This window comes from Mustela nigripes, chromosome 6, assembly GCF_022355385.1.
Source record: "Mustela nigripes isolate SB6536 chromosome 6, MUSNIG.SB6536, whole genome shotgun sequence".
NCBI classification, from domain to species: Eukaryota; Metazoa; Chordata; class Mammalia; order Carnivora; family Mustelidae; genus Mustela; species Mustela nigripes.
The window spans coordinates 76,837,452-76,850,382 of record NC_081562.1 but is presented as its reverse complement, the minus strand read 5'-3'; the positions used below and the strand labels follow the sequence as shown (position 1 = coordinate 76,850,382).

At 35.3% G+C, this 12,931-nt stretch overlaps 1 protein-coding gene and 1 pseudogene across 3 annotated transcripts in view; both read right to left on the bottom strand.

Annotated features, from left to right (window-relative positions):
- Positions 1 to 4,602, bottom strand: part of LOC132020315 (non-histone chromosomal protein HMG-17-like) — a 10,776-nt pseudogene extending 6,174 nt beyond the window's left edge.
- Positions 1 to 12,931, bottom strand: part of CNTN1 (contactin 1) — a 353,970-nt gene that overhangs the window by 184,793 nt on the left and 156,246 nt on the right. The window lies entirely within an intron of this gene.

Here is a 12,931-nt window from a genome sequence, read left to right as displayed (position 1 = left end):
AGAGAGCCCAGAAATAGACCCTCAAATCTATGGTCAACTAATCTTCGACAAAGCAGGAAAGAATGTCCAATGGAAAAAAGACAGCCTCTTCAATAAATGGTGTTGGGAAAATTGGACGGCCACATGCAGAAAAATGAAATTGGACCATTTCCTTACACCACACACAAAAATAGACTCAAAATGGATGAAGGACCTCAAAATACTGTTTTTAATCAAGTTTTATAAAAATGCAGAATTTTGCTTTACTTCTTTTTAAGGTATGTTTTTTAGCACACAGAGTACTTCATTATTTTGGGGGAAATGGCGTATGTCACTAATAGAACATTTTCAAAGCTAGACTGATACAAGGGAAAAATACCTTTCCCTTCTAGTTTTGAGAAACTTCCTCTTGGTTCTCAGGAGGAGGGATTCCTTAGCTACCTTAGCACAAACACTTTGGTGGTGTGGAAAACTAAAATTCATTTTTATATGTCCTCTTCTCTCTGCCTTCAACAGAGACTTGACTCCCTTAAACCCAGAGACCTGCTGGAGCTTGACCCCAAGAAATAGTTCCCAGTATGTCAGGCAATACGGACTTTACAGAGTCACCACTGAGATGGTGTTTCTCAAAAGAGTTCCTTTTTTAGCTCGTGGATTTTCAAATTGATAATTCTGCCATTTTCATTTCATTTTCTGAAAGCCAGAGTCAGGTGGTGAAAAGTTGTTAAACAACATGCTAAATGTGAAATATCAACCCTCACTCTAAACTTCTCCCTGTTCAGAGCACCAAATGAAGACTTCATTGGGTTTTTATAGCAGCTTTCTAATGTTGGTAGTCCATTGAAGAAGGGAGTTTGAGAGTTGTATGCTGTTAACAATCATCTGCCCATGTACTGCCTAAAATACCACGATTGTTCATGAAACGTATCTTTAAAAAGCTAGATACAGTTTGGCTTGGGAAAAAATAATTTCACATATCCAAAAATAAATAACATTTTACAAAGGAGGCAAATGGTCTAAACTGAATATACAGAACACAATTCCATTTTTCCCCAACTACCAATGCCTGATATGTGAAATTAGGTTCCTCAAATTTTACTTTCAAATCAGACCCCATTAATCAGAATTCAAATTGGGCAAAATTTGGACAACATGGTATATAATAATCACCTACACAAGATCTATATGAATGAATGTGGTAATATCTATATACAATCTATAACTGTGAAATTCTTAGCTATTTTTGATTTTCGGATTACCCTTTTTAAAAAAATTAACATACAATGTATTATTTGTTCCAGGGGTACAGGACTGTGATTCATCAGTCTTACATAACTCACAGCACTCACCATAGCACATACCCTCCCCAATGTCCATCACCTGGCCACCTCATCTCTCCCACCCTCTTTCCCTCCAGCAAACCTCGGTTTGTTTCCTCAGATTAAGTCTTTTACTATTCATCTCCCTCTCTGGTTTCATCTTTCCCTCCCTTCCCCTAGGATCCTCTGTCTTATTTCTTAAATTCCTCATATCAGTGAGATCATATGGTAATTGTGTTTTTCTAACTTATTTCACTTAGCATAATATGCTCTAGTTCCATCCACATCATTGCAAAGGGGAAGATTTCATTTTTTGATGGCTGCATAGTATTCCATTGTGTATATATACCTCATCCTCTTTATCTACTCATCTGTTGATGGACATCTAGGCTCTTACCATGGTTGGGCTATTGTGGACATTGCTGCTATAAACATTCACGTGCACGTGCCCTTTTGGATCACTACATATGTATCTTTAGGGTAAATACCCAGCAGTGCAACTGCTGGGTGGTAGGAAAGTTCTGTTAATGACCCATTTTTGTAATAAAATGTCTATAGTCATGGCTTACAAAATAGAGGTCCTATAGGGTGTTTAAAAATGTTTAAGTGAAACCCAACCACATTATTTCTCAGACTTAAGTACATATTAAATAGATCTGTTAGGTATTTACTTTGGTGTAGGGGTGCCATGAATAAAACTGACTGAGATATTAAGGGTGATATAATTTGAAAAAGTTTGGGAACCTCTGGGCCATAGTATAACTCTAAATCATGTGTAACCATGAAAATATTTAATACTGAAATAGCTAATGGATCATCAAGCTCATCATCATCATCATCACCACCACCAACAATAGCTAATTAATCAACAAGTTCTACCAAGTTAAAAATTGAAAATTTTGTTCTTTCCATTTCAATTTATATAGATCAAGTTCATACAATTTATAGCTATAGTATTTGGTCTTCCTGTCACCAGGCTTTCTTTCTTCCAATCCATTTCTATACTGCTGTCATATAACAATCTTAAATAAATGTTTGGGTTGATTTTATCTTCCAAAACCCACATTGCACTTGGTGTACTTTGTCTTTCTTTCTCTCCACATAATACAAAAAAATTTCCTTTGGAAAACAACCCTTCATCATTTCTTATTTATATAGATATGGGGAATAATACATAGGTTCTATGCCCAGCCAGTCATAAATTTAAATTATTGAATTATTTTATCAATAAGAGTTATGATTCAGGGATAGATTTATGATCTATACCTGATAAATCTGTATAATTTATTTAGCCACATAATTGGCTCAATTTCAAGCACAAAATATAGTACCATTATTTGGAGTCAACAGAAATTTGTCTCTTTTTTTCTGGACATAATCCTAGGAGGATATAAGCCTAGAACTGAGGGAAAGTAACATATGGAGCCTAGGATTAAAAACAGAGTTCAGAGGAAGATAAAATCCAATTCCTTATATCATTTGTACTCCTGAGATATTCCCAAAGCCCTCTTTACTAAACTTTTCAGTGATTACTTTCTTCAGCCAGCAATAGTTGGGCTATCTGAAAATGATCAGCAAAGGAGTTTTTAAGTGAGGCACAATCTTTCACTATGTCATTTACTTGATTAAGAGTAAATTCTTTTTTGCCCAGAGCACCAATTGCAAATATCCTGTCTAGTGACTAAAATCTGTCTTTTCCAAGAACGGGGTGGGATTATGGACATTGGGGAGGGTATGTGCTTTGGTGAGTGCTGTGAAGTGTGTAAACCTGGTAATTCACAGACCTGTACCCCTGGGGATAAAAATATATGTTTATAAAAAATAAAAAATTAAAAAAAAATCTGTCTTTTCCAAAACTTTCACTTCTATATCTTTTAAACAAAAATCTGTTTGTACCCTACATTCAAACCAGGAGATTTAACACTACTGAGAAGATGGCTGTGCTTTACTTAATAAATTTATTTGTTTCTACTTAGGAAGAAAGGAAGAAATCTATCTATCCATAGAAACTCAGCAAAAGAGAATCCTCTTTCTAAAAAAAAAAAAAACTTCTTAAATCATTGAACTCACATGACCTTTCAACCTCTAATAACTCGTTTGTACTAGATTTCTTGATACTCAATAAAGAGCTACTGAATGAATACGTATTCTTAGTATGTATCAGCTAAATAATTAGCCTTTTCTTTATTGCTACTCTGTCCTATTTCTCTGTTGATAATATTTTGTTTATATTTATCACCCCAAGCAAACTGTCCCCAAAAGAACACTTTGTATTATAATACTCTATAGAGTAATATATTCCTTATAACAATCAACAAAAATTCCCTTAAACAAAGTATTATTACAGACATTTTTGTAATTTATATTTAGCTTACTCAATGTTAATTATTTTCATATAGCATATAATTATCATTAAGAACTACTTGCTTCTAAAGAGTTACCTATTTTTTACTTGCCACAAATCTGTAAGTGTACAACAAACTATGAAATAAAGTTGTACTCAATCTAAAAGTCACAATATATGTAGGATTGATTATAGTGAAAAACTTATGTATCTCTATGGTCTTCTTATCCTCTCTTATTACAGAAGATTGGATTTTACTCCTATACATTGGAAATCAAGAACAAGACTGGGAGGATTTTCTTATAACAGACTTCAATAAGTTTTTCAATTTCCTTCTTTGTTTCCCGACACGTCTTGCTATTTTGTGGTTTTAATATTAGTCCCTTCTTCAATCCTAATCTTCTCACTTCTTTCCTGATTTCACTCTTGTTCCTAACCTTTATCACTTGATTCATTTTGCATAATATGTAAGAAAGGACAGAGAAAAAAAATGACCATTTTGGGTTCAGTTTAAAATGCTTCTATTAATTTATTCTTGACTCACATGTCTTGTATTTCTTCAAGCAGCAAGATCTTTGTTGTTTTCTGATTTTTTTTAAACTAAGTTAAGGGATTCTAGAGAACATATACCAAAGAAATGGACTTTGCTTTATTGTAGGAGGGATATAGGAAAGTCTTCTGGAGTACTAGTAAATAAAATACTGATTAGATAATTACTCTTCCAAAAGAGATGTTGATGAATATTCTGTAAGGAAAGGACAAACTGGGCTGTGTATAATATTTGATAAATGATTTAATATATGTAATTGAGGTCATCATAATACTCAAAATCTCAACTTGAAGAACCATGACATTGATTTAGCTCTTGCACATGATCCACCTCCAAGGCACAGCTTAGTTATTAATCAATCTCTTAATAAACCAAGGCAGGGAGATCTGACCTTCAGACTCCCCAGTCATGTTGACTTTATTTGCATAATATTATTAATTTTACATGGAATTCAAAAATTAGTCCAAAACATCTCACGAGAAGCTAAATAGCATAAACAAATCTAATTAACACTTGGAAAGTGCACTAAGCATGTCAACCTCCTGAAGATTAAGATGATCCTTTCCATTGAAAAGAAACATTTTCAAATATGTTTAGGTTCCTAACTTTGATTCTTTCACACACACAAAAATTCTGGAGCAAAGACCAATGTTAAATGAAATTTTACTTAAAAAATTACTACAAGATGTTGTGGATACATTTGTTAATTCACCATGAGCCTGTAATTGACCATACATACCATTTTGGGTGTTAACCTAGAACAATTACTGAATGCACAGTAGCAATTGCAAAACTCAAGGTATAAACTTTAAAAGTTGATGTAGAAAATGCTTACTAAATATCCCTGACAGAAGAGATAAGATGGCAGAGGACTATTTGTCTTGTCACCCAAATATAGCTAGATAATTATCAAATCAATGGTTTGAGGATCCCCCTGGTTCATAAGAACAGGTTGTGTCTAAATGCTGCACTGTTCCCAAGGATAGGAGCATGGAAGATGGCTGGTAACAGTAAGTCTAGGTGCCAGCTTTTTGCTCTGTATTGCCATAAACTGAGAACTGCTGTGGGGTTGTGCAACTGCTTTGCTAGGAGGGGTTCAACAAATATCAGAAGCATGGTGAGACACTCCCTGGTAGGAAAGGTGGGGGTCCATGCTGCAGGAGTCCCTAAAATTTGGAATTTTAAAACTCAGTCATGTGCCTGACATAAAAAAGCTGGAACATGGGCAGGATTAATACAGGGTTCTGATAGAAACTGGGGAGACAAGAGTGATTGAATGCTCTTCTGTGAAGACTCACTGAAGAATGGAGGGCACAAATTTCCAGCTCCAGGGCCAGAGAGAAGGATACTGCCATATTCATCCTATCCATCAGTGTTAAAAGCTTTCAGGGAGCAACCTAGTGGAATCCAGAGCGATTTATACCAAACCGGCTTCCCTGTACACTGGAGGCACATATCCACTAGAGCAGATCCTTCCCCCAGACCAGCACAAACAACTCACTTGCACCAAGTTTATTGATCAGAGAGGGCTGCAAAGCTTTAGCTCTAGGAGAGAATAGTATCTAACCTCCTTTGTACTTTTATTCTTTATTTTTTATTATTTTTTCTTCACTTTCTTTTTTTTCAATTTTTTATTTTTTTAATTTTTATTTTTTATACATTTTAATTTTTATTATATATATATATATATATATATATATATATATATTTTTTTTCCTTTCTTATTTTGGGATCTGTTTTTTTTTTTTTTAACAAGCAGAGCAAAACACACCTGGGACCTAATTTTTTGTTGTTGCTGTTATTATTGTCATTGTTATTGGTTTTTTGTTTGTTTTCTTTTTCTTTCTTCTTTTCTTTTCTGGACAAAATAACAAGATGAAGAAATTCACCCAAAAGAAAATATAGAAGATAGTACTCACAGCGATGGATTTAATCAATACAGATAGAAGTGAGATGTATGACTAGAATTTAGAACCCAATTTTAAAGACACTAGCTGGTCTTGAAAAAGCATAGAATACTCTAGAGAATCATTTGCTATAGAAAGAAAAGAACTAAAATCTAGTCAGGCCAAAATTAAACATGCTACAATCAAGAGGCAGTTCCAAGGAGGCCACAAAAATGAGGATGGACAAAGGCAAGGAGTGAATCAGTGGTATAAAAGATAAAATTATGTAAAATAATGTAAAAATTATGTAAAATAATGAAGCTGAAAAGAAGAAGTAAAGAAAGTTATTAGAACACAAAGGTAGACTTAGGGAAATCTGAGATTCCATACAATGAAATAATATCCGAATCATAGGAGTCTCAGAAGATGAAGAGCAGGAAAAGGGAGCAGAAGGTTTATTTTAACAAATAATAGGTAAGAATTCCCTAATCTGGGAAAGGAAATAGACATTGAAGTCCAAGAGGCAGAGAGAACGCCCCTCAAAATCAACAAAAACAGGTCAACATCGTGACATAACATAGTGAAATTTGAAAAATACAAAGATAAAGAGAGAATTCTGAAAGCAGCTCAGGAGAAAAGGTGTTTAACCTGAAAGGGTAGACACATAAGGCTAGCAGCAGATGTGTCCACAGAGACCTGGCAGGCCACACAGGACTGGCATGATATAGTCAACACACTAAATGGGAAAAACATGCATCTAAGAAGACTTTACTCAGCAAGGTTATCATTCAGAATAGAAGGAGAGATAAAGAGTTTCTAAGACAAACAAAAACGGAAGTTGTTCATAAACACTAAAACTCCCATGCAAGAAATATTGACTTTGAGCAGAAATTGAGACCAAAAGAAACAAAGACTAGGAAGAAAGAGAGACAATATAGGGAAACAGTGACTTCACAGGTAATACAATGGTACTAAATTCATATCCTTCAATAATTACTCTGAATGTTAATGGACTAAAGGCTCCAATCAAAAGACATAAGACATTGGTGATGCAACATGGGGGCTTAAGTGGGTAGAAGAAGAATCAATGAAACAAGATGGGATTGGGAGGGAGACAAACCATAAGTGACTCTTAATCTCACAAAACAAACTGAGGGTTGCTGGGGGGAGGGGGTTTGGGAGAGGGGGGGGGGATTATGTACATTGGGGAGGGTAGGTGCTTTGGTGAGTGCTGTGAAGTGTGTAAACCTGGTGATTCACAGACCTGTACCCCTGGGGATAAAAATATATGTTTATAAAAAAGAAAAAATTAAAAAAAAAAAGACATAAGACATCAGAATGGTTTTAAAAAAAAAAGAAGACCCACTGATATACTACCTAAAAGAGACTCATTTTAGACCCAAAGACACCTCTAGACTAAAAGTGAGGGAGAGGTGAAGAACAACTTATCATGCTAAAGGACATCAAAAGACAACCGGATTCTTCTCCTACCCACTTAAGCCCCCATGTTGCATCACCACTTACTCATATCAGGGAGATCATATGATAGTTGTCTTTCTCTGCTTGACTTATTTCGCTAAGCATGATACGCTCTAGTTCCATCCATGTTGTCGCAAATGGCAAGATGGGATTGGGAGGGAGACAAACCATAAGTGACTCTTAATCTCACAAAACAAACTGAGGGTTGCTGGGGTGAGGGGGGTTGGGAGAAGGGGGGTGGGGTTATGGACATTGGGGAGGGTATGTGATTTGGTGAGTGCTGTGAAGTGTGTAAACCTGGCGATACACAGACCTGTACCCCTGGGGATAAAAATATATGTTTATAAAAAAAATAAGAAATTAAAAAAAAATCTATAAAAAAAATACAATAAAATACACACACAAATAAAAGACAACCGGAGTAGCCATCCTTATATCAGACAAACTAGATATTATAAAATAGACACTATAATAAGAGATGAAGGAGGAATTATATCACAATAAAGGGGTCTATCTAACAAGAAGAGCCAACAATTTTAAGTATTTATGACCCTAATTTGGAAGGAGCCAAATATATAAATCAGTTAGTAACAAAATTAAAGAAACTCTTTGATAATATTACAATAATAGGAGGGGACTTTAACACTCCACTCACAGCAATAGACAGATCATCTAAACAGAAGATCAAGGAAATAAGGGCTTTGAATTACACACTGGACCAGATGTACTTAACAGAAATACTCAGAGCATTTTATCTGAAAGCAGCAGAAAGGACATTCTTTTCAAGTGCATATGGAACATTCTCCAGAAGAGATCACATACTGGTTCACAAATCAGGACTCAACTGGTACAAAAAGACTGAGATCATACCATGCATATTTTCAGACAACAATATTATGAAACTTGAAGTCAACCACAAGAAAATATTTAGGAGGACCATAAATACAAGGAGGTTAAAGAATATCCTACTAAAGAATGAATGGGTCACCAGGAAATTAAAGAAGAACTTAAAAAACATATGGAAGCAAATGAAAATGAAAACACAATAGTCCGAAACCTTTGGGATGTAGCAAAGGTAGTCCTAAGAGGGGCCATACAACCTCAAGAAGCAAGAAAATTCTCAGATACTGAACCTAATCTTACCTAAAGAGCTGGAAAAAGAACAGTAAATAAAGACTAAATCCAGCAAAAAAAAGGGAAATAATAAAGAGTAGTACAAAAATCAATGATACAGAAATTTTTAAAAAAGGTAGAACAGATAAACAAAACTAGTAGCCGGTTCTTTGAAATATTTAACAAGATTGATAACCTCCTAGTCAAACTTATCAAAAAGAAAAGAGAAAGGACCTGATAAATAAAATCATGAATGAAAGAGATCACAACCAACGTTGCAGAAATATAATTATAATAAAATTATTATGAGCAATTATATGTCAACAAATTAGGAAAACTGGAAAGAAATGGATAAATTCCTAGAAATATATAAACTACCAAAACTGAAACAGGAAGAAACAGAAAATCTGCACAGGCCCATAACCAGCAAAGAAATTGAAGCTGTAATCAAAAATCTCCCAGCAAAGAGTCCAGGGCTGGATGGCTTCTCAGAAGAATTCTACCAAACATTTTTTTTTTTTAAATAAAGATTTTATTTTTGTATTTGTCAGAGAGAGTAAGAGAGCACAACAGGGGAAATGGTAGGCAGAGGGAGAAGGGGGCTTCTTGCTCCATAGCCCCAATGCAGAACTTGATGCCAGGGTCCTGGCATCATGACCTGAGCCAATGGCAGACACTTAACTGACTAAGCTACCCAGGCATCCCAACTACAAAACATTTAAATGGAAAATAGTGTCTCTTCTTCTGAAATTGTTCCAAAATCAGAAATGGAAGAAAAACATACAAACTCATTCTATGAGGCCAGCATTACCTTGATTCCCAAACCAGACAGACACCATTAAAAACAAGAATTACAGGTCACAGATGCAAAAATTCTCAACAAGACACTAGATAATCCAATCCAACAGTATAGTAAAAGGATCACTGGGGTGTCTGTGTGGCTCAGACAGTTGAGCATCTGCCTTTGGCTCAGGTCATGATCGCCAGGTCCTGGGATCGAGCGCCATGTTGGGCTCCCAGCTCTGCTTCTCCCTCTTCCTCTGCCTCTCCCCCAACTTGTGTATTCTCTTTCTTTCTAATGAACAAATAAAGTCTTTAAAAAAAATAAAAGGATCATTTACAACAACCACATGGGATTTATTTCTCGGCTACAAGTGTGGTTCAACACCCATAAATAAATCAACATGATACATCACATTAATAAAAGAAAGGATAGAACCATATGACCCTCTCAATAGATGCATAAAAAGCATTTGACAAAAAATCAGTCTATCTTGATAAAAACCCCCAACAAAGTAGGAGTAGAGGGAACATGTTTCAACATCCAAAAGGCATATAGGGAAGACCCACAGGTAAGATGATCCTCAGTGGGGAAAAACAGACATTTTCCCCTAAGATCAGGAACATGAAAGGGATGTACATTCTTACCACTGTTGTTCAACATAGTACTGGAAGTTCTAGCTCAACAATCAGAACCCCCCCAAAAGAAAAAGAAAAGAGGAAAAGAAAAAAAAAAAGAGGCATCTAAAACAGCAAAGAAGTCAAACTTTCATTCTTCACAGACAACATGATACTCTATGTAGAAAACCCAAAAGACTCCACTGAAAAATGGCTAGAATTGATACAGAAATTCAGCAAAGTCTCAGGATATAAAATCAACACACAAAAGTCTGTTGTATTTCTATACACCAATAATGAAGCAACAGAAAGAGAAATCAAATAATGAATCCCATTTACAATTGCATCGAAACCCATAAGATACCTAAAAATAAACCTAACCAAAAAGGTAAAAGACCTGTACTCTGGAAACTATAAATACCTTATGAAGGAAGTTGAAGAGGACACAAATGGAAAAACATTCCATACTCATGGATTGGAAGAAAAAATATTGTTAAAATGTCTATACTATCCAAAGCAAACTACATATTCCAAGCAATCCTTATCAAAATACCACCAGCGCTTTCCACAGAGCTAGAGAAAACAATCCTGAAATTTGTGTGGAACCACAAAAGTCTCCAAATAGCCAAAGCAATTCTGAAAAAGCAAAGCTGAAGGCATCACAATTCCAGACTTCAAGCTACATTTCAAAGCTGTAGTCCTCAAGACAATAGGTACTCTCACAAACAGACACATAGATCAATGGAACAGAATAGAGAGCCCAGAAATGGACCCTCAACTCTATGGTCAACTAATCTTCCACAAAGCAGGAAAGAATATCCAATGGAAAAAAGACAGCCTCTTCAACAAATAGTGTTGGGAAAATTGGACAGCTACATGCAGAAGAATGGAACTAGACCACTTTCTTATATCATACAGAAAAATAAATTCAAAATGGATGAAAGACCTAAATGTGAGACAGGAATCCATAAAAATCCTAGAGGAGGACACAGGCAACAACCTTTGTGACCTTGGCCATAGCACCTTCTTGATAGACACATTTCCAGTAGCAAGGGAAACAAAAGCAAAAATGAACTATTAGGATTTCATCAGGATAAAAGGCTTCTGCACAGCAAAGGAAAGAGTCAACAAAACTAAAAGGCAGCCTTTGGAATGGGAGAAATATTTGCAAATGACATATCTGGAAAGAGTTAATATATAAAATCTGTAAAGAATTTACTAAACTCAACACACCAAAAATAAAAAATCCAATTAAGAAATGGGCAGAATACATGAGCAGACATTTCTTCAAAGAAGACATCCAAATGGCTAACAGACACATAAGAAAAATACTCAACATCACTCAGCATCAAGGAAAAACAAGTCAAAACCACAATGAGTTATTGACTCAACAACACGGGAAACAACAGATGTTGGCAAGGATGCAGAGAAAGGGGAACCCTCTTACACTGTTGGTGGGAATGAAAACTAATGCAGGCACTCTGTAAAACAGTATGGAGGCTCTTCAAAAAATTAAAAATAAAACTACTCTGTGATCTAGCAATAACACTACTAGGTATTTATCCAAAGCATATAAAGATAGTGATTCAAAGGGGCACATGCACCCCAATGTTTATAGTAGCAATGTCCACAATAGCCAAAGTATGGAAAAAGCCCAGATGTCCATTAATGGATGAACAGATAATGAAGGTGTGATATACATATATATATCCACAATGGAATATTACTCAGCCATCAAAAGACTAAAATCTTGCCACTTGCAGTGACATGAATAGAACTGAAGTATATTATGCTAAGCGAAATAAGTCAGTCAGAGAAAGACAAATACCATATGATTTCACTCATATGTAGAATTTAAGAAACAAAACAGATGAATATAGGGGAAGGGAAGGAAAAATAAGGTAGGATAAAAACAGAGAGGGAGGAAAATCATAAGAGTCTTTTAACTATAGGGAACAAATAGTGTTCCTGGAGGGGTATGGAGAGGGGGGATGGAGTAACTGGGTAATGGAGCAACTGGGCATTAAGGAATGAGTAATGAGCAGTGGGTATTATACACTACTGATGAATCACTAAATTCTAGCCCTGAAAATAATAATACACTATACGTTAACTAACTTGAATTTAATAAAGTAAAACAAAATGAAACAAATAAAATAATAAAATAAAAATTCCTGAACTTCAGTGAGTCCACTGTGGGAGAATTAAATGTAAGTGTTATGCTAGACATAATGACAGATTGGCAGTGGTGAAGGCTGTTGAAGAGAAAACATGCCAAGATGTTCAGAGAAGAAGGTCACAAAGTAAGAAAGCTCACATTCACAATTATTTTGGTGAAATTCAGTTTTTACAGCAAATTAAAAGCAGATGACTAATCTTGATAGAAAATGAAAGCACACTTGAATTTTAGGTTTCAAAACATTTTACACAGTTCAAATTTATCCAGGCTAAATTTTAAAGAAAATAATGGATAGAGGCAAACATATTGGATTTACAAGTTCCTTTATAAATATACTAAACTCATGAAAATGATATTATCATAAAGGTCTTTTATCAGAATTTGTTAAAAGAAGAAAATGATATGTATCCTCCAGCTATACAATTATACTCCTGTCTTGAGGAAGCAGAAAAATCTCTCATTGCAGCAGGTGGGGAAAAAAGAAAAGCTGATAACTAACATATGTTCAGCATACATATTGAATAGAAAATATTTTGGTATACAAATAAACATTAAAATATAATAATAACGGGAACCTGGGTGGCTCAGTGGGTTAAGCCGCTGCCTTCGGCTCAGGTCATGATCTCAGGGTCCTGGGATCGAGTCCCGCATCAGGCTCTCTGCTCAGCAGGGAGCCTGCTTCCC